Genomic DNA, 25,083 nt, shown 5'->3' on the forward strand with positions numbered 1-25,083 from the left:
CTCACTTCAGTAAAAATATAACAAAATGACCTTCACGGGCTTCTGATAACTAATTTCTATTGAAGAACAGATTATTCAAAGGGCAACTACTGTACGGTGTTGCCACACCCAGAAGAAGCTTCCCTGCAATAGCTTAATGGGTGCCAGAAAAAGGCACCCACTTTACTGCTCTTCCACAGAGATGCACATGTCCTGCTGCTTAGGCATCTCAGTTTCAGTACATTGGTCTAATGGATGCCTGCTAATTTATGTATATGGCTGCCATTGGGTGGCTGCATATAGTGCAGCTCAGTGCCCCCAAATGACGATAATTTTAAAAGGCACACTCTCCTTCCTTCTACTTCTCATATAAATTGATTTATTGTCTAACAGAATTATTTACACCCCTCGCCCCATGCACACACACTCAACTAGGCCCCAAATCTGTGGTCCGGATTCAGAAGCAAAAGGTTAATGAGACATGTGAGGGCCACCACCTCAGTAATGTAAGTAGATACTGGAATTTAGGAGAAACATAAGTTTTCACCAGAGGCAATGCACGATGACACAGCAGTATACAAAAACTTAAAACACAATCTGCTGTCTAAATGGCACAGACGTTGTGTGTACTCCAAAATTACCAGCAAAATATCAGCGTGAGGTGGTGTTCTATGGTCGGTGCTGCAATGGTAGCATGTCAGGAAATGTATTACAGGCATCTTTAATGCAATAGAAACATTTGGTAAGGAAGCTACATTTATGGTGCAGGTAGTCTGGCATGGAGCATATTGGCACACACCTTCCTGCGCCGCCTCCAGGGGCTCCGATATGACCGATAGTTCCTTTATCTCTATCTGAGAGGTCTTCCGCGAGACCTCTCCGGGCTGCCGGTCTTCTACCAGGACCTCCTCTGGACCTGGAACCTGTTCACAGCGACCAGGTCCGTGGCGGCCTCCGTGGGGGGGAAGATCTCCTCGCAGAGCCCCTGCTACACAACACCCAGCTCCATGTGCAGGTGGCAGAGTCCCCCTCGGTGCCCCGGAGGTTGGTCCTGGCAGAAGTCACCAGAGTCGGAGACCTCCTGGACTATGACCGGGGAGACTGGCTGGATCCCCTGACGCTCACTCAGCGCATGGGCTCTCCAGACCTCGTAATCCCCTGTGCGTACTTCAGGAGGTGAGGGCCGCTTTGCCGCCCGCTGCTCGGGTTTACCTCAAGCGGGTCCCAAGGGAGGGCGTGCCCCGCCCACCCTCCACGCCAGGCCCTCCGGACCTTTTCATCGGGCCCCTGCCCCGTGGACCCAACCAACCCTCCCGCCCCTTCACCGTGAGCTGGCTACACAAGCTGCAGCCAGTCCGTTTCCAGACCGTGCCAAGGAAACATCTATACACACTCATGCTCTTCACCCTTCACGTCCTCACCCTCGCTTCCCGCCCTGACACAAAGTGGTGGGACCTCCTGCCACCCCTAGAGGGTGAGGAGCCCCGGTGGGCCAGCCTCTATTCCACCTTGGTCCCAAGGCCCGCCAGGGATATCAATTGGCGGCTCCTTCATGGAGCCGTGAGCACGGGTGTGTACTTGGCACAGTTCACCCCAATCCCGGACACCTGCCCCTTTTGCGTGAGGGAAACCCTGGCACACGTCTACCTGGAGTGCACCAGGCTGCAGCCTCTATTCCGGCTCCTCACAAATACTTTGTTAAGATTTTGGTTGCACTTTTCCCCTCACCTTCTTATCTATGCACTCCCTGTCCATGGTCCCACCAAGTCATGGGACCTCCTGGTCAACCTCCTCCTGGCCCTGGCTAAAGTGGCCATCTATAAAACCAGGGTGAGGAGGTTGGCCGATGGAGTTTCCTGTGACTGTGGGGCGTACTTCCGATCCTCCGTCCGTTCATACCTCCGGGCAGAGTTCCTCTGGGTGGCGTCCACTGACTCCCTTGATGCCTTTGAGGAGCAGTGGGTGCTGTCCGGGGTTCTCTGCTCGGCGTACCCGTCCGGTTCCCTTTGTTTGACCCTTTGACCGCACTCCTGTCCCTGTTGTTCATTAGTTGTCCCCCGTAATTATTAGTCTTTCCAGGTCCTGTGAACCCCCCTCTTAGGCTTCGCCCGCCCACTTCCTGGATAGAAAAAAAAACAAAAAACCTCTCTCCTGTAGCCATCTTGGCTGATCCTGTCACAGTAGATAACACCATTTTTAATTTTAATAAGAGCGCTATACTAATCCAACACCACTTGCTCACTTGCCTTTTAAAAAATGCCCCACTGGTTTTGTAACAATAGATGATTGATTCAGTATCAATGGTGTTCAATGTCTGCTATGAATGAGATCTTTGCACTTATTAGACTCCTGTAAAAATAGCCAGACCTAAGTTTCCGCAGCCTTTGTGTATTAGCTGTCTTTTTGTACTAGCTCTGAATGTGACCTACCTGGCTGTGTCCCAACCATTCAACATTTCCACAAAGCCACACCCTTTGCTGCATCTCTGGAAGACAGTGATATCACTCTTGGTATAAATGTTCTCACACTAGCTTCTGCTCTTGTACATATCCGCCCAGCCAGCATGCCACTCTTTCCTCCTCCTACCATCAGTACAGATTCTGTAGCTCCATGCTCAAGCAGCTCTGAATTTGTCTCATTAATTTGATCACTGATTTTACTTACCTCTGTCCAAAGTCTGACTCAAATTCTCACTGATGATTTAATGATGCTGTAAGTTACATACTGGATGTAAATTAGTCAGAAAATGGATGTAAATGAGTGTTAAGTGGCAAAATGTAACTAGCATTAAACTGCCATTTCTTGGGTATGCAAAATGAGTAACTTGCTACTGAACTAGACCCCAATCACATTAGAAGTTTGGTTCATTATTTCAACTAGGAGAGGTGGGTAAAGCAGATCCTCAGCTTGTGTAAATTGCCATACTCCATTGGCATCAAAATGAGCAGGTTCCCACACTCCTCTCAAGGATCTCAGGTTTGGTGATCAGGTGTGTTGTTCTTTGCAAGACCTCGTATTTAACAACCGTAACCCCCAAGGAGATTACATAGATTCCTGGGACTCTTTCTGCGGGCAGCTCAGGGAGAGGCGCACTGTCCCTGGTAGGGATGGGGAGCCAAGGCAGACTCAGAGTCCGCCCAACAACCAATAGGGAGTGAGAGGCCCTCCCAGGGAGAAGCCATTTGGTACTCAGTCTAGAGCGAGCCAGGAAAAAGGTAGGGAGTGGCTGTGTGGGGAGCTGGAGAGTCCCAGGCCTGCATGCAGGGTTCCCCCTGAGAACAGGCCTCTATGGACCTGAGAGCATATTCCTCAGCTGGGTTTTTTCCTTCCCCACTGATGATTCCCAATTTGTAGCATTTGCTGGGAAACTTCCCAGCCAGGCTGAGTTCGCCCTCCAGCTCCCTAGGTGAGACCAGTCACCACATGGTCAGCTCTGCTCTGTCTGCTAGTCCAGGGACTAGCTGCCTGCTGAGTGTGTGACTGGAGGCTGGGCTAGGAGGCTACCATTTGGATGTTAGTGTAGTTGTGTAATCTACGCCTTGAGCCCTGCACCCCTTTGTGGTGAGGGGAAATCCTGGGAATGACGCAGCCTGATTCCTGCCTGAGGAGGATCCCTGCCAGCAGAGAGCAGCCCCTCTGCAGTGACTGAGGAGTCCAGAGTCATCTTCAAACCTGAGGATCATTCATGGAGTTTGTGAGTGCACCATCATTTAGTTAGTTAGTCAGGGAATTTGTTCTGGGGACCCCCTACTCCCTTAACTGTGTCCTCAAACCAGGGAGTAAGGGTTTGAGGATTTTATAACCTGCTGCATATTACACCTGTGGATGGATTTACCACCTTCTCCCACTGTGAGTCCTTTGGGCTGTACTGAACCCTGTCAGCCACGCTGCTAAACCACTGCAGAGAAGAATTTTGTGGTTATAGGTCATCAAGGGCCCCAGCAAAGTATGTGTACCAGCGGGACCCTAATTTTACATTTGCTACATCAAGTCACGGGTATTTGCAGTGTGGGCACCGGTGACCCTAAATATAGTGTTTTACCCTGTTATGTTGTATTTGTCTCCTGTTTAATATAATTATTGTGTTGAATATATTTTTATGTGCTTGTGTTATTTCTTGGAAGTCTCCAACTATCTGGCATGTAAGTTGGGATTACTCTGTACTTAGAATTTTCCGCCCAAGCTGCCCTGGTGACCCTGCCAGGAAGGAGCGAGGGAGGTGGAGGCACTGCCAAATAATTTCATAGGAAAAAAAGAAAGAAGATACACCCCGCTGAGTGGGTGGCGGAATCCGAAAGAACCCAGATCTGTCCATCAAAACCTGTAAGCGGATTGGCATTAAAGGAGATAACCAGGTGGAGAGGGGACGCTACACAACAATAATATTATTTGTATTCAAGTGTTTCATAACAGAAACTAGAGCCTGTTTTAAGCTGCAACATGCCACTGTCTGATCCTTCCCTGCCGCAATCTAGAGCTCTGCTTTCCAGAATGAAAGCATTTGGTTTCTGCAGCCACACCCCACAGCTTTGCATAGCAGTGACAGCTGCTCCACACAACAGGCACTCTCTTCTAGTGAGAGATGAAATTAATAATTGCTGTATTAGTAATGATTAAAATTGCCCACAATAAAATAGTACTTCTCAGCCTATTCAGCTGATGAGCACAGATTCTGCTGAGCACTGCAGTATCTGAGCTAATGAGAATCTATTCATTCTCTTGGGAAATCTTAATCTAAAATTACCTGCACCCCAGCACAAGAAGCAGTACCAAGCACTTTTTAAATTCACTTCCTGTTTAAGACTTGTTTCTACATCAATACTGTGAGAAGAATCTTCCCTTCTGAGAAATGAGAAGACTTCTTGTTCATATAAAATGGAAATAAAATTCAGCAGTCGTGGCTAAAGCACAACTTGAATAAATGTGGATCATAATATTAACAATTAGTCTGTGAAGTAAACTGCTCCACAGGCAGAATTAAAAAGACATTTAAAAGTCTTCAGGCTGTGCTGAACTACATCTAATATAGGAGCTGAAAATAGAATTAAAGTTGTTTATCCCTTTAATCACAGACACAAACTACAGAATTAAGTTTCCCTGATGTTACAGCTCTAAAGACCATTGCTGGAGCAATACATCCTAAGTTAAGTAAAGATGCATATCAAGCAGCAAGATTTATATCCTTTCTAACAAGTAGAACCTATATCAATGGGGACTACAATAATTAGAAAACTTGTTTATTATTCTATGAAAAACAGTTACACATTACATTTTGTTTTTTAAGAATAAAAATGGAGAAATATCCTATATGAGTATGTGTGTGTACATATATACACACACACATGTACATGTGAATACATACAAGATGTTCCTCAGTTTTTATTCTTGAAAATATTGTTTAGATATAAACTATACCATACTAAATGCTGCTGTTTGGAACAAAAAAATTAAGTTCAAGTCGATTTTTGACAACTGACTGGCTGAAAGAATCAGTACATTCTCCTCTCTTTTTAAAGTTGATTTGCAAAATAAATTGTACAACAGTAAAATCATTGCATAACTATTGAATGCTTTGAACTAATTTTTCACATCCTTAATTGCACAAAGAAAGAAAGCCCAGTAACTTATCAACAAGGAATACCTTACACTAAGACTTGAAGGATGGTTTTGTAGTTAAGGGACTATGTTGGGATTTAAGAGATCTGGGTTCAAGTCCAGGTTCTGCCAGGAACACACTGTATCACTTTGCATAAGTAACTTAATCCTTTAGTGCTTCTGTTTTCCTTCTGTAAAATGGAGATAACACTTCCTTTCCCCCTCCCTCTCCCATCTATTTAGACTGTACACTTTTTCAGAGAGGAATTGTCTCTCACTATGAATATGTACAACACATACTACAATGATACCTGATTAACGTTGAGGCCTCTAGGCCCTACAGTAATACCAATAATAAATATTACTACTGCTATTAATAATAATGAGCATTTTCAAAACAAGCCACTCAGTACAGAGGGGGAGAAAACCCAATGTTCAATGCAAGGCTCATTCAATAATATTTTAAACATAGGGTTAAATATATAAAAATAACATTTTAGGGCCACAGTGACCATCACAACCCTAAACTGTCACAATTGAGAGTGACTGCATGGAGAAGAAAATTGTTATTTGATTACAAGAACTATAATGAGCCTTCCTTTGATATTTTTAAAAACTGAAGTCTTTGAATCAGGCCACCACTGTGGGAAGGAGGTAGGTGGTAGCACCTCATCCATCCACCCCTGGCTTCCATCACTTCCTCAGCAGCCCCAGGAGGAGCGCTCCCAACAGCTGCTTCCCCTTCTCAGCTGCAGCTGTTCAGCAGCTCCTCAGCTGGTCTTCTGCTGCATGGGAAAAGGAAGAGAGACTGTAGCTCTGGCTGCTCCATTTGCTGCGTCCCTGCCAGGATGTGGATGTCCCAAGGAGAGCAGAACAGTAGCTCAACTGGCTGTACCTGAACTTGGAGGAGCACATAGTGAAGATGGCTCCCCTCTCCACACAGGGCAACCCTGGAGAGTCAGGGTAAAAAAAGAGAGTCTGAGAAGCACCAACCAGTTAAAGCACCCTACTTCTCTGCCCAAAGCACTGGTTCATGTTGGAACAGTCTCAGGGCTATTCTAATTTACTCCAGCTGGCAACTCTCCCTCAAGACCCATATGCCAGCTGAGAATACCCAGAGTGCCCTGAGAATACCTACGGGCCCTGATCCAGCTCCGCTGAAATCAATGAGTCGTTCCACTGATGCCAGTGGTGACTGGATCAGGCCCACAGTGCTCATTGTGCAAACACCACTGAAGTCCCATACCTTTGTGTAGGTGCTGTGCCTTTATCAGGGCTGCACAGAAGAAGGTGTAAGGAGGTGGCTGTGCAAAATCTATGCCCACTGGGGACTTCTGAATGCTGGGTTAAGAACTAGTAGATTTCTGCTTGCCTAATGCTGCCTGTCAGCAAGTCAGGGTAGGCAATCTGCCACTAACTGTTTATTATGGCCCCGTGATATTTTTGAAATAATGTGCTTGGCCATCATGCTGAAATGGTTTATCTTAGGGCCTGATCTTGCAAACATTTCAGCACATATACTTATTGCCATTAGGCTGCTCACCTTCAGTGGCTTTAACTTCAGACCCCTGAACTGTACCTTTTCACCCTACTACATCTGCCTTACATTGAAGGATAGTATTGCTTTAAGTAGCCTTTTCATTAGTCAAACAAACCAATTAATTAAAATGCCTTCAAACAAGCCCATCACTTCTGTTCAATGAAATAAAATAACTAATTACTTGATCGTACTTATTTTTTGGCTGAAGTGCACTATTCCTTTAAACGTCAATATTCTAATAAAAAGTATGGCAACTTCATGTTCAAAACATCAGCTTCTGATTTTAAACTAAACCAAGATTTATTGGATCCTACAGTATAGTACTGATTAGACAAATGAACATTAATGTACTGTCTTAGATAGCAGATTCTAATGCCATCAGAGGACTAAATTGGAGTTGAATAGAATATGTAACACCACACTGGAAAAGTTGTCAACAACTTCTACAGAACTGTTCAATCCTATTAAATTTAAAGCACAGTTCTAGCCCGACAAGTGACCTGAAACTGGTATTGTGAAGTTCGCTGTATATTGCATCTCACAGTTTCCATAGCAAGTTTTCTCCATCCCCCAGTAGAGAGATTAACTACCAGCCCTGCAAATTCAAACTGAGTATCTTCCCTTCTCATGCATCATTTCTAGTAGTAAGATGCTGCAGGCCAAATTAAGCCTTCAGCTATACCTGTGCAATACAGCTGTCTTCCAGTTATGTTCTCAAGCCCTGGTCCAGCTCCACGGAAATCAATGAATCCATTGATGCGAGTGGGGCCTGGATAATGCCCTCAGTGCTCATTGTACCACACTACTGAAGTCCAAAACCTTTGTGTATCACAAAAAGCGATTTCTCTTTTTCACCTCAATAAAGTATGAAGTCTGCTATCCAGAAACCTATTCACCACAATAATATTTAAACTTCAAAGTCTAGCTCTTTGAAGAAATTTACCTGGATAAACACCACTTAATCATATGGTGTTTAAACCTCCACTCAGCAATCTCCATCCCCCCAAGAGATTAACAAACATCATTGTAGGGCTCTGTGATGGGGTACACTAGGCACTGTTTCTCAATGACCAGTTCATGGACCAGCACCAGTCCCTGAGATTTCCCTGAAACAGTTTAGGAAGGCAGCAAGCCAGTCCCTGGTATCAAAAAGGTTTGGAAATATTGTGCTAGGCCCTTCGTGGCCCCCTGCTGGAGGTCTCATGGTCCTACTACACCCCACCCCAGGAAAGGAACAATGAAGGTGGGTCCTCCAGGCCGTCCTAGAAAGGCTGTGACTTGGCTGGCAGGCTGAGCCACCAAACACCTGCTAGTGAGGTCAGCAACCTATAGAGGGAGTACAGGAGTGGGGGAAAAGATTGCAATACCACACCCGACTGCCAGGAGGCAGTCAGGAGGTGAGTGTCCCCTGTCACAACCTCCGAGTTACATTCAGTCCTGCTCATCTGAAATGGGGAGTGATGCAATATAGGACCAAAGAGAAGGAGAAAGGATTTAACCCTTGTAGGACACCTGAGAATTCTTCATAAAGTTAAGGGAGGTGGGGAATCCTTCATGGCAAGGACAAGGCACCCAAGAAAGAGAAAAGAATTACAGGGATAGGAGAGATTGCAGCAGAAGAGAAGATTATCTTTGATTCAAGAACAGAATTTTCAACTTGCTGCACAACATGTCTGTGTGTTACTTTAGTTTTTCATCTGATGCATATTTTTCTTTTTAAATACAAAAAAAGAGAAATCTTACACACACTTTTTTTTTACAATTATTATGAATCCAATGCTCTCTCTATTCATTATTCATTTATGGCTTTGGTATTTTATCTTGTAAACAACTTGTCACTGAAAAATCTTTTGAGAAGTGCCAGGTGACCTTTGAGATACCTTCTTGAGAGACATAATTCTGAAATACAATTGTGCAATAGACTTTACACACTGATGACATACTGGGTAAATTGAACAATTTTAAAAGGTCAAGGTCAACAGTTCTTTCTGGGCATTCCGGTAATAGAATTGATCCAGGAATAAATCGTGTTTCTTTTCAAGCAGATACACTGAATGAAACCGTGCATATTTGTTGTGCTGTCATTTTTGCAGATGACATATCAGGGACACTAAATGCATTATAGAGAAAACCGGAGATGCCAAAAGTTTGACTTGAAAGTGGTGCAATAAACATTAAATAGTATGGAAACATCAGTAATATCTAGTTATGAATAAAAGGAACCTGAAACCAAATACATTTGAATCAAATACATCAGAGACAGTTAAAAGGTTCTTCTCTTCCTAAAACAGAACAACTAAATCACAACCCCCACTAGAATCCACAGGATAAAACACACCCACAAGACACTATAAATATCCCTCAAGAAATCTCCCCAGGCATAAAACAAAATGAACTCCATCCCAACATCTGCCTGGAATAATCAAGAAGTGGCTGAATTATTTTTACTTAGTGGCATTCAGTACCACTGAGTAGAGAGAGTCCTTACTTTTAAACATGAAAATATGATCCAATGCCATTAGCAGCCTTTTAAATAAAAGGTACAAATTGCACCCTGCTGCTGATTTACAACCATGGTACTCCAGTTTCATGCAAGTGTAACTCCATTGAAATTAAGAGTTAAACTGGGGTAAAATGGAGTAGTGCAGTGGTGAATCAGGCTCAGAGTAATAGGCCCAATTTACATTACCATTCTATAATAGTATATAATACTCATTGTGTGCACAGTGAAATAGATTAGACAATATATCATACAGCTATCAGGGATATGGAGAGTAATGCTTTCTCATAACCTGTTTGATATACACCTTCAGTAGTGGTTGACTGAAATTATGTAAATCTTGAGAAGACTGTATTTTCAACACCCTTCTCCCCGAAGAAAGAAAGAGAAGAACACCTTTTGCTCCGGACTTTTGTGCTTTTTCATTTCAAGCACACTTAGATACCATGGTGATAGACGCTATAGAAAAATTTAAAATAGATAAAGTAGGATTAAGGCTGTTTAACAAGCATCTTCCCCTGTGGGTCAAGGACTTATTAAATGTAGATGCTGAGGACAAAATGCCAGGAAGTGTAAATGCTTCTAAAAGCTGCTGCACTGTAGCAGATAATTAACTAAATTTAGCCCGAAGTCTATGTTGGTTTCTGAAGTATAACACTGGCAGACAGCCTCCAAGGAAGAAAGTCCACTGGAAGCCACCAAAGAATGCAGTGCTTAGTACATTCCCTGAGCAGCACCAGTGACATGACTCCTATAAAGACCCCATGGGATTTTTAAATCGTCTCTTCCATGGTAGAAGCTCTAGAGGAGTACAGGCAGCAGTGACCGTGGCTTCTTGAATCTGCCAGAGAAACAAGGTCAAGCTGACAGGTATTCCAGGGGGAACGTCATTTACACCTGCCTACATCAGTACATAGGTACATATTGATACAAACCCACCCAGCTTTTGCAATTACTGGATAACAGAGGATCTTTATGGCATTATCTAAAATGCAACACTTATTCCTTTGGTGGTGTAATTTAGTGACTCAGGCAAATTCTGTACTAATTTACCCCACCCTCATCTTATACATCTCCATTGGCTTTGGGGTTGTGCAAGTTGTGAGGGCTGAATGTAGTATAATTTAGGCCTATAATCAATTACTTACCCCTTATTATTTGACATTTAACTAAATGCCTAATATATGTTAGCCATCTTGGGGCAAATCCTGTCCTTTCCTCCACAGGGATGGGAGAGGGGAAGAAGGGAGGGCCCCTTGCTGTGACTGGTTCTGCTGTGCTGTGGTGGGTAGGATTTGGGGGCAAGGTGTCACCAATGACGTGTGTGCTTGCCTCTCCCATATGCCAGCACAGAGCTCAGTACAATGGTGGCTCCTTGTGTGCTAACACACAATGGATGGATTAAAGTGTTCCCAGGGATCCACTGCTACATGACACTTCCTCTACTTATCCCTTTGTGGGACGTTCCTTCAGGACACAGAGGTTACTGGATTCAGAGTAGCAGCCGTGTTAGTCTGTATTCGCAAAAAGAAAAGGAGTACTTGTGGCACCTTAGAGACTAACAAATTTATTAGAGCATAAGCTTTCGTGAGCTACAGCTCACTTCATCGGATGCATTTGGTGGAAAAAAAAGAGGTTACTGGAGCATCTGAACTGCAGAAGTGGTAGGTGTAGGTGAGAAAGGATTGGAGGTAGATTCCATCTGCTTGCTTCTTCATCGCGGAGTCTGATATTCTAGCTGTACATTGAAGGGAAGATGTGGGCCTTCATGAAATGAAAAAGTGAAATGACCACTGGACAGATCACTGAAATCTTCAGTTATCTGGAACAATGGCTGATTTGACAGCAATACTGTTGTGCATAAATATATAAAGAGGACACACTAGTGGTCATTTACACTGCTATGAAGAGATCCTGCTCCAATATTTGCACAGGAGTAATAGACAATCTCTCAAATCACCCCTCCCTGTAACTATATAGCTCAGGGCTGGATTTGTGTTCTTAGATATGTTTGAAATACTGATGTGAAATAATATGGCAAAAGTATTGTAGATTCACAAATTAATTTAAGGAATGTTGATGGCGAATAGAATCTCGTAGGACCAAAACCTGTTCATTTATAGTGTTTAGCCATTGATTTCAGCAGTAGCAGGTTTTGGTTAAATTCTATAGCTAGACATATGCATTTGAATACACTTGATTTCACCTCAGTGCAAGATTTGGTCTTCAATATGCTGAGGAAAGAAGATTGATTTTTTTAAAATAAATAAGAGTACTTTCAAAAAATAATCTGTTCATAAATAGTCATTTGGAAAGTTCAGTAACATCCCCTGAGAATGGAGTCTAACATGTAGTAATGGGGGGGAAAAAAGGAAGCTTCTTTTTTTTTTTTCTGTTTCTTGTCAAAGGCAAAATTGTTTCCAATCCACAATGTACAATCTCTGCTGCATATTCTGCAGTTCCTAGGCAAGCAAAGTTTGACCCACTGACATCAAAAGTAGATCTGCAAGGAGGCAGAATGGAAAATATGCAAAACAGTTCCACAAGCTGTCTCTAATAACAGAATTTTGCCTTAAATATCTAGCAACATGTTCACTGAAGAACTTATCTGGGTCATATTTAAAAACTGAAAGTTGGCTGTTGTATAACTCTGTTCAAAGTGTATCTTTAGAACTGTACTTAATTCAGTTTGAAAATAGTTTCAAACATATTTAAAACAAAGGTAGGAAATGGTAAGAGAAATGTAAATAATTAAAGTGACTTCTTTTGACACACAGACAGGAAACCATGTTTTAGTTTCTATATCCTGAGTTGAAGAAGCTTCCTTTGTGAGCAACATTTGATAGATAATGACTCAGCTCATTCAAAAGTATACAGATGTTAAGGGAATGTTAAGTGAAGATTAAAGGCCTACTTTAACTCTATAAAGGCTAGGAAATTGAGTATGAAACTCCAGTGTTAATGTGACTTACTCTATTCAAGTGAATAATATTAGTAAATGTGACCAGTGAATGCCGTTTCCTAACATATTGGGTGCAATAGCAGCATTGAGAAGTTAAAGATAGAAATCATAGTGTTTACTCTGGTTATTGCTTTTTGCCAGTTTGAGTCAGACCCTTAGGGCCAAATTTTCAAAAAGTGAAAGCAGACTTATGCTTGATTTAAAAAGGGTGTGCACCAGCATTCACCTTGGTATGCATTTGCATTTTCTGCATGTGCAGTCACCTTCCATTTCCTGAAACTTCTTCATGTTGTTTGAAAATTAGTTATTTGAAATATTCCTGCAGAACATCACTACCAGTTCTGAACAATGAAGATATTCAGCAGTGTACTCTTAATTGGCAACACTCGAGGTAGTAGTAGTTGTAGTACCAGGTATCTTGGTCAGTACTGGGTGCATTTTCTCCAAGCAATGAATACTAGCTTATTTAAAACAAAACAACAAAAACAAATGAAAAAAACCACATCCCAACATGAAATTGCAAGAAAGTTGGAGCTGCTAGTCTGTCATGTCAATGTAATTTCTAGACAACATTAAATCTATCCAGTAAACTGGAATTCTCACTTTTGTATTTACTCCCTATTTAGATCCTTTAAAACAAGTTTATTTACCCCAGATGCTACCAAGAGTAACTGAATCTATAACGAATTCATCTGATGAAGTGAGCTGTAGCTCACGAAAGCTTATGCTCAAATAGATTTGTTAGTCTTTAAAGTGCCACAAGTCCTCCTTTTCTTTTTGCGAATACAGACTAACACGGCTGCTACTCTGAAACCTATTTCTAGTTGGGTTCTGCAGGAATCAATACTACACCCGATACTAGTCAACATTTTCAACAATGATTTGGATGCAAATATAAAATTACTCCTGATAAACTCTGCAGATTACATGAAGATTTGTGAAATGATAAATAATGAGTAGGACAGGGCCGTCGTAGGACAGGGCAGTCATACAAAGCAATGTGGATCACTTGGGCCCATTCAAGCAAACTGCATTTTAATACAGCCAATTCAAAGTTATACATTTAGGAACAAGGAATATAAACTATACTTAAAAATTGGGAGACTGGACCCTTGAAAGCAGTAACTCTGAAAAGGATTTAGGGGTCATACTGGACAAGGAGAGCTTTCAGCTTGATACTGTGGCAAAAAGAGCTAACGTGATCAATAAACAAGGGAGTCACAAATATGAGTAGAAGGTGATTTTACCTCCATATATGGCATTGGTGAGACCAATACTAGAATACGGTCTCAAATCCTGGTGTCCGCATTTTAAAAAGGATGTAGAAAAAGTAGGGCTGTCAAGCAATTAACAATATTAATCACGATTAATCGCATGATTAAAAATATTAATTACACAATTAAGCAATAATAGAATACCATTTATTTACATATTTTGGATATTTTGTACATTTTCAAATATATTGATTTCAATTACAACACAGGATACAAAATGTAAAGTGCTCACTTTATATTTATTTTAGTTTATAAATATTTGCACTATAAAAAAAAACAAAAGAAATAGTATTTTTCAATTCACCTAAGACAAGTACTGTAGTGCAGTCTCTTTATCATGCAGGTTGAATTTACAAATGTAGAACTATGTAAAAAAAAATCTTCATTAAAAAATAAAACAACATAACATTTTAAAGACTGGTTTCAGAGTAGCAGCCGTGTTAGTCTGTATTCGCAAAAAGAAAAGGAGGACTTGTGGCACCTTAGAGACTAACAAATTTGTTAGTCTCTAAGGTGCCACAAGTACTTGTTTTCTTTTTATTTTAAAGACTGCAAGTCCACACAGTCCTACTTCTTGTTCATAGAATATCAGAGTTGGAAGGGATCTCAGGAGGTCATCTAGTCCAACCCCCAAGGCAGGACGAATCCCCAGTTTTAGTCCCAGATCCCAAAATGGCCCCCTTAAGGATTGAACTCACAATCCTGGGTTTAGCAGGCCAATGCTCAAACCACTGAGCTATCCCTCCCCCCTTACTCAGCCAATCACCCAGACAAACACGTTTTTTTACATTTGCAGGAGATAATGCAGCCCCCTTCTTTTTTACAATGTCACCTGAAAGTGAGAACAGGTATTCTCATAGTACTGTTGTAGCCAGCGTCGCAAGATATTTACATGCCAAATGCACTAAAGTAAAGATTCAAATGTCACTTCATGATTCAACCACCATTCCAGGGGAAGAGCGTCCATGCTGATGATGGGTTCTGCTTGATAACAATCCAAAGCAGTGCGGACCGACACATATTCAATTTCATTATCTGAGTCAGATGCCATCAGCAGAAGGTTGATTTTCTTTTTTGGTGGTTCAGGTTTTGTAGTTTCCACACCGGAGTGTTGCTCTTTTAAGACTTCTGAAAAGCATGTGCCACACCTTGTCCCTCTCAGATTTTGGAAGGCACTTCAGATTCTTAAACCTTGGGTCAAGTTCTGTAGCTATCTTTAGAAATCTCACATTGGTACCTTCTTTGTGGTTTGTGAAATCTGCAGTGAAAGTGTTCTTAAAATGAACAAGTGCTGAGTCATATCCGAGACTGCTATAACATGAAATATGTGGCATAATGAGAGTAAAACAGAGCAAGGGACATACAATTCTCCCCAAGGAGTTCAATCACAAATTTAATTAATGCATATTTTTTAAAATGACCATCAGTAGTATGGAAGCATGTCCTCTGAAATGGTGGCCGAAGCATGAAGGGGCATAGGAATGTTTAGCATATCTGGCACGTAAATACCTTGCAATGCTGCCTACAAAAGTGCCATGCAAATGCCTCTTCTCACTTTCTGGTGACGTAAATAAGAAGCATTATCTCCTGTAAATGTAAACAAACTTGTTTGTCTTAGCAATTAGCTGAACAAGAAGTAGGACTGAGTGGATTTGTAGGCTCTGAAGCTTTACATTGTTTTGTTTTTGAGTGCAGTTATGTAACAAAAAAAATCTACATTTGTAAGCTGCACTTTCACGACAAAGAGATTGCACTATTGTATGAGGTAAATTGAATTTATCATTTTTGCAGTGCAAATATTTGTAATAAAAATAATATATACTTTGATTTCAGTTACAACACAGAATACAATATATATGAAAATGTAGAAAAACATCCAAAATATTTAATAAATTTAAATTAGTATTCTACTGTTAATAGTGCAATTAAAACTGTGATTAATCGCATTAATTTTTTAAGTTAATCGCGTGAGTTAACTGCGATTAATTGACAGCCCTATGAAAAAGTAAAGAGGGTGCAGTAAAAGAGCCACAAAAATTATTTGAACGCTGGAGAGAATGCCTTACTGAAAGAGGTTCGAAGAGTGCCATTTTTTTAAGCTTATCGAAAAAGAAGATTGAGAGGTGACTTAATTACAGGGTCTAAGTACCTTCATGGAGAGAAAAATACAGACACTAAAAGGGGTCTTTAATCTCGTAGAGAATGGCTCCTGTTTTATGCCCATGTCTGGAAGCTCAAGCCAGCCAAATTCAAATAAGAGATTTGGCACAGTTTAACAGTGCAGGTGATGATGCATTGGAACAAAACTACCAAAAGAGATGGTGAATTCTCCATCTCTTGCTGTCTTCAAATCAGATTGGATGCCTTTCTGGAAGATAAGCTTTAGCAAAACACAAGTTATACTTTAGTCAACCACGTTATTGGGCTAAATGCAGGGGTAACTGGATGAAATTTAATGTTCTGTGATACATGTGGTCAGACTAGGTCATCATGACGAAACTCTATGACTAGAATGTCCGGATCTAATAGCATCACTTGGGTCAAAAAGTCCTATTTAACATTCTCAAGTACCAAGTTCAGCTCACATATTTGTGAGCATGTCTAAAAATTGGACCTAAACCTATTTCGGTTTAACAGTGTCTTCTGTTTGTACCTTAAGCATCTTATCTTGACACAACACTTTTGTTTGTTCATTGACATAATTGTTTAGTATCAGCACAGCGCTAGAAAAGCTTTTAGTTAAATGCTGCAGAGCCAACAGAGGAAGGGCAAAATACACAAGTGAAATTCACAAAATGATTGTTGCTTTTTATAAAAAGCAACAACATTGATTGAACAATGGCATTTTAAAGGACTAAATTTTTTTTTCAATATTAGGCTATGAGTTTAGTGACATTTTTTTCCCAAAAAATTCTTTTGCTTTCTGAGTATTGTAGTGTTTTGGGGTGAGATTTTCAAAAGCACTCAATATTGGCCTTATTTTTTAATGGGCACTAAATTAGGCCAACTCAGTGCTTTTGATAATGTTACCATTTGTTTCTATTTTGTTTTCTTCCAAAGAAAAAGGATTTCAGGAACAAATGGATAACAAGTAAGCATATGTTTTTATTGTAGGCTAACTCTTGGACCTGAACTTGCAGTCCCCATATGCAAAAGCTTCCATTGAAGGTGATGGGAGTTTTGAGTGCAAATCAATGAAAGCAATGATCCCATCTTGAGGAAGGCTAAGTTCTCTTCATTAGCAGCAGTGCAGATGTCAGAAGGGATTTTTTGCTTAGCTGGGTTGCCTCTTCTTGGCTTTTAAAAATAATTGCTTTTTTAAAAGGGTCAAACAAGGCAAAGACAGCAGATGTCTGACAGGGGAAAAAGGCTCAACATACTGTGTATTTTATCATTAGGACCCCTGTGGAAGATCTGAGTACTCTAATAGGAAATGGAAACATCTTTGTACTTATACATAGAAAGTTCAGTGCTGGGAGAAGCTAAGTACCCTCAGTTTCCACTGAAATCAAAGGAAGTTGAGAGTGCCCATCCGCTTGTAGGAGAACCTCATGATCCCACAAGAGCCCTATATGCTGAAAACCATCCTTTTCAAAATGATTTGAGCATAAGCTTTCGTGAGCTACAGCTCACTTCATCGGATGCATTTGGTGGCTGTAGCTCACGAAAGCTTATGCTCAAATAAATTTGTTAGTCTCTAAGGTGCCACAAGTACTCCTTTTCTTTTTGCGAATACAGACTAACACGGCTGCTACTCTGAAACTTTTCAAAATGAGCACTCTTCCAGATCCTGATCTCTCCCCTATCTGAGACATTGGTCTGCATCTTTCTTTCTGCAGGGCTGGAGGTGGTTCAGAATTGTCCATGAGGCTCTGTTCTGCCTCAAACAGAGCAGCAATTCATTGCTTCCATCATGATCCTTAACAACATAGCGTTTAAAGCTGAATTTGGGGACAGCAGCAAGCATAATCTTTTTCTTTTTTCTGTTCATAAGAACATCCATACAGGATCAGACCACAATCCATCTTCCCCTGTCTCTGACAGTGGCTCATACCAAAGCTTCTCATGGAATGTACAGAAAAGGGCAATTATGGACTGATCCACTCCTGTCTTCCACTCCCAGGTTGTGGTAGTCAGTAGATTTGCCCCAGGCATGGGATTGCAACCCTGATCATATTGCCTAATACTCACTGATGGCCCTATCCTCCAGGAACTTACCCAGTTTTCTTCTGAACCCAGAACACATCACAGCATCCCATGGCAATGAGTTCCCAAGGTTGGCTGTGTGAAAAAGTACTTCCTCTTGTTTGTATTAAGCCTGCTGCCTATTAATTTCATTGGGTGATACCTAGTTTTTGTATTGTGTGAAAGGGTAAACAGCACTTTTCTGTTCACTTTTTCCACACCACTTGTGATTTTATCGATGTCTATCATATCCCCCTTTAGTAATCTCTTTTCTAAGATGAACAGTCGTAATCTTTTTAGTCTCTGCTTGTATGGAAGCTATTGCATGCCCTTGATCATCCTTGTTTCCCTTCTCCAGATTTTTTCCAGTTCCACTATATCCTCATTGATGGGTGAGGGGTGATCGGAACTGGCTACAGTATTCAAGGTGCAGGTGTACTATGGACTTATATAGCATTACAATATTTTGTCTTATTTTCTATCCCTTTCCTAATACTGTAGTTCCTATCATACTGTTATCCTTTTTGACCACTGCTGCACGCTGAATGGAAGTTTTCAGACAACTTTCCATGGTAACTCAGATCTTTCATGGGTGGTAACCCCTAATTTAGAACCCATCATTGTACATATTGTGACGGGGCAAGGCCAGATCACTATGGAAGAGTAATGGGAGATAGATATATTAGCTCCAGGCTAAACAAATCCCTGGTACCAGGATAAGTGAAATGGCAGCTGCTCCAGGTCAATTAAGACACCTGGGGTCAATTAAGAACTTTCCAGAAGACAGGGAGAGGGCTAGGTTGATTGGGACACCTGAAGCCAATCAGGGGCTGGCTGAAACTAGTTAAAAGCCTTCCAGTTAGTCAAGTGGGTGTGCATGTCAGGAGCTGTGGAAAGAAGTTGCGCTGTTGGAGAGGCTGAGTAGTACACACCATATCAGGCACAAGGAAGGAGGCCCTGAGGTAAGGGTGAAGTGGAGCTTGAAGAAGTGAGGGCTGCTGTGGGGGAAGTAGCCCAGGGAATTGTACATGTCATCTTTCTAAAAGGTCAGCTACCATAGCTGATACTATTAGGGTCCCTGGACTGGAGCCCAGAGTAGAGGGTGGGCCCGGGCTCCCCCCCCCCCACCTTGCCTCCTGATTAATCACTGAGACTGGGAGACAACAGAGACTGTACAAGGACGGATAACTTCTCCTCACCTCCCTCGCTGGCTTATGATGAAAATGGCTCAGTAGACTGTGACCCTTGTCTCTAGAGAAAGAAGGGTTACATGGAGGGTCACAGTGAGCCTCTGTGGCTAGCGAAATCCACCAGGAAATGCGGGATCCACGGAGGCAAGGACAAAGCTTTGTCACAACTGGTGTCCAAAGTGGGATTTTTTTCACAGTGTGGCAGAAGAAAGAAGTTTTTAAAAAAAAAGTGCACTAGGGAGTTTGGATTTATTTTTTGTTTGTTTGCTTTGTACCACAATGGAGGAGGTGGTAAAAGCTCTGGTACAAGCCATGGCAGCCCAGCAGGAGGCCACCCGTGTTCAGGCAATGGCACAACAAGAGTCTATGCGGCTACAGCAGGAAACCTATCAATTACTGATGAGCCAGGTGACCCAAGATCGTGCTCTCTTGAGAAAGGTGGTGGACCAGCTGAAGATCCTCACCACCCAGGCCCAGGGGTCCAACGGGACACAAACCCTGAGGGTCACTGGTTGTCTGCCAAAGATGACGTCAAGAGATGACATAGAGGCATATCTCCTCTCATTTGAAAGGACTGCTCAGCGTGAGGCGTGGCCCCAGGAGCAGTGGGCCAGCATCCTTGCCCCTTTTTTGTGTGGAGAGGCCCAGAAGGCCTACTTTGACTTGCCTGCCACTGACTATACCCGTTTGAAGACAGAGATCCTAGCACAAGCAGGGGTAACGGCAGCGGTAAGGACCCAGAAGTTCCATGAATGGAAATACCAGGAGAACAAACCCCCGAGGTCCCAGGTATTCGACCTCATACACCTTTCACGGAAGTGGTTACAGCCTGAAGTGTGCAGGCTGGAGGAGATTTTGGAACCCTGGTCATAGACCATTACATGCAGGGACTGCCGCCAGATCTCCGCAAATGGGTAGGCCAGAACGATCCGTCCACGTACGACGAGATGATAACACTGGTAGAAAGACAGATGACAGCCAGGGGACTGACCCGACTACCCAAGGAAGGCCCCTTTTGAAGCAAGCACCCAACCCCAACCCTGGAAGGTTGGGCAGCCAAACCCCTGGGGAGTCCTAGGTGGAAGAAGGGGGGACCAAAAACCAGCAGGGATCCCAGAAAGAAGGGATTGGCCTGAGTGGGGGGAGCCCTGGGACTAAACCCCCTAACCCCCGGGATAGGGGAGTGATTAAAAGCAATTATAGATGTTATGCATGTGGGGACTGGGGACACATAGTAGCACAGTGTCCCAGCACCAAGGAGTCTATGCAATGTAACTTGGGGGATTGGGAGGTCCCATGCTCCCTTATCCACCTCGCGGGGGTCGCATTAGCCCCGCATAATTACACCAGGCCAGTCAGGATAAATGGAGCAGAGACTACAGCGCTTCTGGACTCTGGGAGTGCTATCACCCTCATATCGGGTAAGCTGGTAAAAAATAGTCAGCTGCAATAAGCCAAATGTGTATCAATGACGTACGTGCATGGGGCCTTGAGCCATTACCCCACCATCCCAGTGGAGCTAGAGGTTCAGGGAAACTCCATTGAGGTGTCCATGGGCGTAGTTCCTAAACTCCCATATCCTGTAGTCATTGCGAGGGACTATCCAAGGTTTGATAATTTACTCCCTCCGGAGAGGCTGGAGGGAGGTGGGGACCCTGAGGACAGCGACTCGTCACCGGGGGAAATGTCAACCCCCGACGTTCGCTGAGATTTCTCAGGATCTGTTCTCAGCCCCCCAAAAGACCCGGAAGACAAAAAAGGAGAGGAAGGCCGCAAAGGCCTTGGGAGCCCAGATCCTGACCCAGGGCCAGAAGACCTCCCTAGTAGGCAGATGGACGCGAGCAGCCAACAGAGAAACTTCCACCACAGAAGGTGAGCCAGAAGCTGCCCCCAGCCATGATGGCGGCGAGCCGTTGGAAGAAGCAGAAGCTGGCCCCTGGGAGCTTGGGCAGGTTAGTCCCGGGAGAGAGACTTTTGGGCGGGACCAGGCGGAGGACCCCAGATATGATATCGCCAGGAAAGAAGTGGCCGAGATTGATGGGATACCCATGGATGGGAAGGTCCGGGGTCCCGGACCTTACTTTATAGTGAAGAAAGATCTCCTGTACCGTGTGGTGCAAATGCAGGAGCAAGAGATACAACAACTTCTGGTGCCACAAAAACATCAAAAAGCCATATTGAGTCTCGCCCACAGCCACCTGTTTGGAGGACTCCTGGGGTAGAGAAAACCCAGGCACGGATCCTGCGGAGGTTCTTCGGGCCAGGAGTACATGAAGATGTCCGGCGATACTGCACCTCTTGTCCGGAGTGTCAGTTACATAGCCCTCACATGCACTTGCGGGCTCCTTTGATACCTCTTCCAATAATAGAGGTTCCTTTTGAACAGATAGCCATGAATCTAGTAGGGCCCTTAGAGAAGACAGCTCGGGGCCACCAACATGTGCATGTTGTACTGAACTATGCAACCCGGTACCCAGAAGCTGTTCCCCTGCGCAACACAGCTTCCAAGACAATAGCTAAGGAACTAATACAGATCTTTGCCCAGGTTGGGTTACCCAAGGAGATATTGACTGATCAGGGGACACCTTTCATGTCCAAATTGATGAAAGATCTCTGTTCATTGCTCCATGTACAAGCCCTACGGACCTCTGTATACCACCCACAAACAGATGGCCTTGTGGAAAGGTTCAACAGGACCCACAAGGCCATGATCAGGAAAGTGGTGAGTCAGGATGGGAAAGATTGGGATACCCTATTGCCTTACCTCATGTTCGCCATCCGGGAGGTTCCGCAAGCCTCCACGGGTTTCTCTCCATTCGAACTACTATATGGGTGCCACCCTCGGGGCATATTGGATATAGCCAGAGAAGCCTGGGAAGAGGAGCCAAATCCTGGAAGGAACATAGTTGAGCATGTACTGCAGATGAGAGATCGGATAGCCTGAGTTACACCCATTGTACGGGAACACTTGGAGAGAGCACAGGAGACCCAATGAACCCATTATAACCACCAAGCGAAGCGTCGACGGTTCCAACCAGGGGATCGGGTGATGGTACTGGTGCCCACAGCAGAAAGTAAATTTCTGGCCCAGTGGCAGGGACCCTACGAAATAATCAAAGCCATGGGAGAGGTGAACTATAAGGTATGGCAGCCAGGCTGCCGGAAATCAGAGCAAATTTACCACATCAATCTTCTAAAACCTAGGCACGATTGAGAGACATGCTTAGTCATGCAGGAGACCCTTCCGAGGAGGATAACTTACATGAGCAAGCGAGGATATCATCCAACTTGATGCCGATCCAAAAGATTGAGGCAGCCGACATGATTAATCGCAACAGAGATGTGTTCTCTACAAAACCAGGGCAGACGACTGAGACCTATCACCATATCTGCACGATCCCTGGAGCCAAGGTAACACTGAGACCCTACCGAATCCCAGCAGCCAAAAGAGAGGAAATCAAGGCCGAAGTAAAGAAAATGTTAGAATTAGGGGTTATTGAAGAATCTTACAGTCAGTGGTCCAATCCAATTGTTCTAGTGCCTAAACCTGACGGTACCATGAGATTCTGTAATGACTTTCACCGACTGAATGAAATATCCCAGTTTGATGCATACCCCATACCACGCATCGACGAATTGGTTGACCAACTGGGTAGTGCCCGATTTTTGACTACACTGGATCTGACAAAAGGGTACTGATTCCTCTGACCAAAGAAGCTAAAGAGAAGACAGCATTCTCCACCCCGGATGGGGTATTCCAGTACACCGTCCTCCCTTTTGGGCTACATGGTGCCCCAGCCACATTCCAGCGCCTCGTGAATAAGCTGCTGCGCCCCCATACTAGTTATGTAGCTGCATACCTAGATGATGTCATCATCCATACGCCAGATTGGGGAACCCACTTGGAGAAAGTTGAGGCAGCACTGCGTACCGTAAGGCAGGCTGGCCTCAATGCTAATCCCGCTAAATGCGCCATAGGGCTAGCAGAGGCTAGGTACCTGGGATATATTGTGGGAAGGGGCATAGTGAAGCCCCAAACGAATAAGCTAGAGGCAATTCAAAACTGGCCCCGGCCGACCTGAAAGAAATAGGTCCGTGCGTTCCTAGGCGTGGTAGGCTACTACCGACGGTTTATTCCCCACTTCGCCACTAGGGCAAGTCCCCTAACGGACCTGGTGAAGGCCCGAGGTCCAGACATGGTAAAGTGGACTGACTCAACAGAGGGGGCATTTACAGATCTTTGGACGGCCCTCTGTAATCACCCCGTACTCATAGCCCCAGACTTTAATAGGGAATTTGTTTTACAAACAGTTGCTTCCGAGGTGAGGTGGGGAGCAGTTCTGTCGCAAATAGTGGGAGAAGAGGAACACCCAATCCTCTACCTAAGCAGAAAGCTTCTCCCAAGAGAACAGAAATATGCAGTAGTCGAGAGAGAATGCCTTGCTGTCAAATGGGCTATGGAGACACTGCGTTATTTACCTCTTAGGCAGGCGATTTACTCTTGTGACGGACCATGCACACCTCCAGTGGATGCAGCGGAATAAGGAAAAGAATGCAAGGGCCACCAGGTGGTTCTTATCCCTCCAACCATTCCAGTTCCGCATACGGCACAGGGCTGGATGCCACCATGGCAACACTGATGGTCTGTCATGAGCATACTGCCTGGCATCCCAAGTTGCCCAACTCTATGGTGTTGAGCAGGGGGGGCGGGGATATGTGACGGGGCAAGGCCAGATGACTATGGAAGAGTAGTGGGAGATAGATATATTAGCTCCAGGCTAAACAAATCCCTGGTACCAGGATAAGTGAAATGGCAGCTGCTCCAGGTCAATTAAGACACCTGGGGTCAATTAAGAACTTTCCAGAAGACAGGGAGAGGGCTAGGTTGATTGGGACACCTGAAGCCAATCAGGGGATGGCTGAAACTAGTTAAAAGCCTCCCAGTTAGTCAGGTGGGAGTGCTTGTCAGGAGCTGTGGGAAGAAGTTGCGCGGTTGGAGAGGCTAAGTAGTACACACCGTATCAGGCACAAGGAAGGAGGCCCTGAGGTAAGGGTGAAGTGGAGCTTGAGGAAGTGAGGGCTGCTGTGGGGGAAGTAGCCCAAGGAATTGTACATGTCATCTTTCTAAAAGGTCAGCTACCATAGCTGATACTATTAGGGTCCCTGTACTGGAGCCCGGAGTAGAGAGTGGGCCCCGGCTCCCCCCCCACCTTTGCCCCCTGATTAATCACTGAGACTGGGAGACAACAGAGACTATGCAAGGAAGGATAACTTCTCCTCACCTCCCTCGCTAGCTTATGATGAAAATGGCTCAGTAGACTGTGACCCTTGTCTCTAGAGAAAGAAGGGTTACATGGAGGGTCACAGTGAGCCTCTGAGGCTAGCGAAATCCACCAGGAAACGCAGGACCCATGGAGGCAAGGACAAAGCTTTGTCACAATATATAGTTCAGATAATTTTTTCCAGCGTGCATTACTTTACACTTATCAACACTGAATTTTATCTGCCACTTTGTTGCCCAGTCATCCAGTTTTGTGCAATCCTCCTGTAACTCCTCAGTCGTCTTTGGCTTTAGCTTTCTTGAATAATTTTGTATCATCTACAAAACTTTCCCACTTCACTGTTTACCCCTCTTTCCAGATTATTTGTGAATCTGTTGAACAGCACAGGTCCCAATACAAGTCCTTGGTGGACCCTGCTGTTAACCTGTCTCTATTGTGAAAACTGACCATTTATTCTTAGCCTTGTTTTCCTGTCTTTTAAGAGTTACTGATCAATGAGAGGACCTTCCCTCTTATCCTATGGCTACTTAGTTTTTTTAAGAGCCTTTTGTGAGGAACCTTGTCAAAGGCTTTTTG

The 25,083-nt window shown here is 43.7% G+C and overlaps 1 protein-coding gene and 1 long non-coding RNA gene across 3 annotated transcripts in view; one reads left to right on the forward strand and one right to left on the reverse strand.

Annotated features, from left to right (window-relative positions):
- CHN2 (chimerin 2) overlaps nucleotides 1-25,083 on the reverse strand; it is a 194,809-nt gene that overhangs the window by 125,342 nt on the left and 44,384 nt on the right. The window lies entirely within an intron of this gene.
- LOC122458962 overlaps nucleotides 10,247-25,083 on the forward strand; it is a 50,708-nt gene continuing 35,871 nt past the window's right edge. The window contains exons 1-2 of the long non-coding RNA XR_006279343.1: nucleotides 10,247-10,484; nucleotides 10,841-10,898. This is a non-coding gene — a long non-coding RNA (uncharacterized LOC122458962). The remainder of the gene's footprint in view (nucleotides 10,485-10,840; nucleotides 10,899-25,083) is intronic.

Source organism: Dermochelys coriacea, chromosome 2, assembly GCF_009764565.3.
Source record: "Dermochelys coriacea isolate rDerCor1 chromosome 2, rDerCor1.pri.v4, whole genome shotgun sequence".
In the NCBI taxonomy this organism is placed as follows: domain Eukaryota; kingdom Metazoa; phylum Chordata; order Testudines; family Dermochelyidae; genus Dermochelys; species Dermochelys coriacea.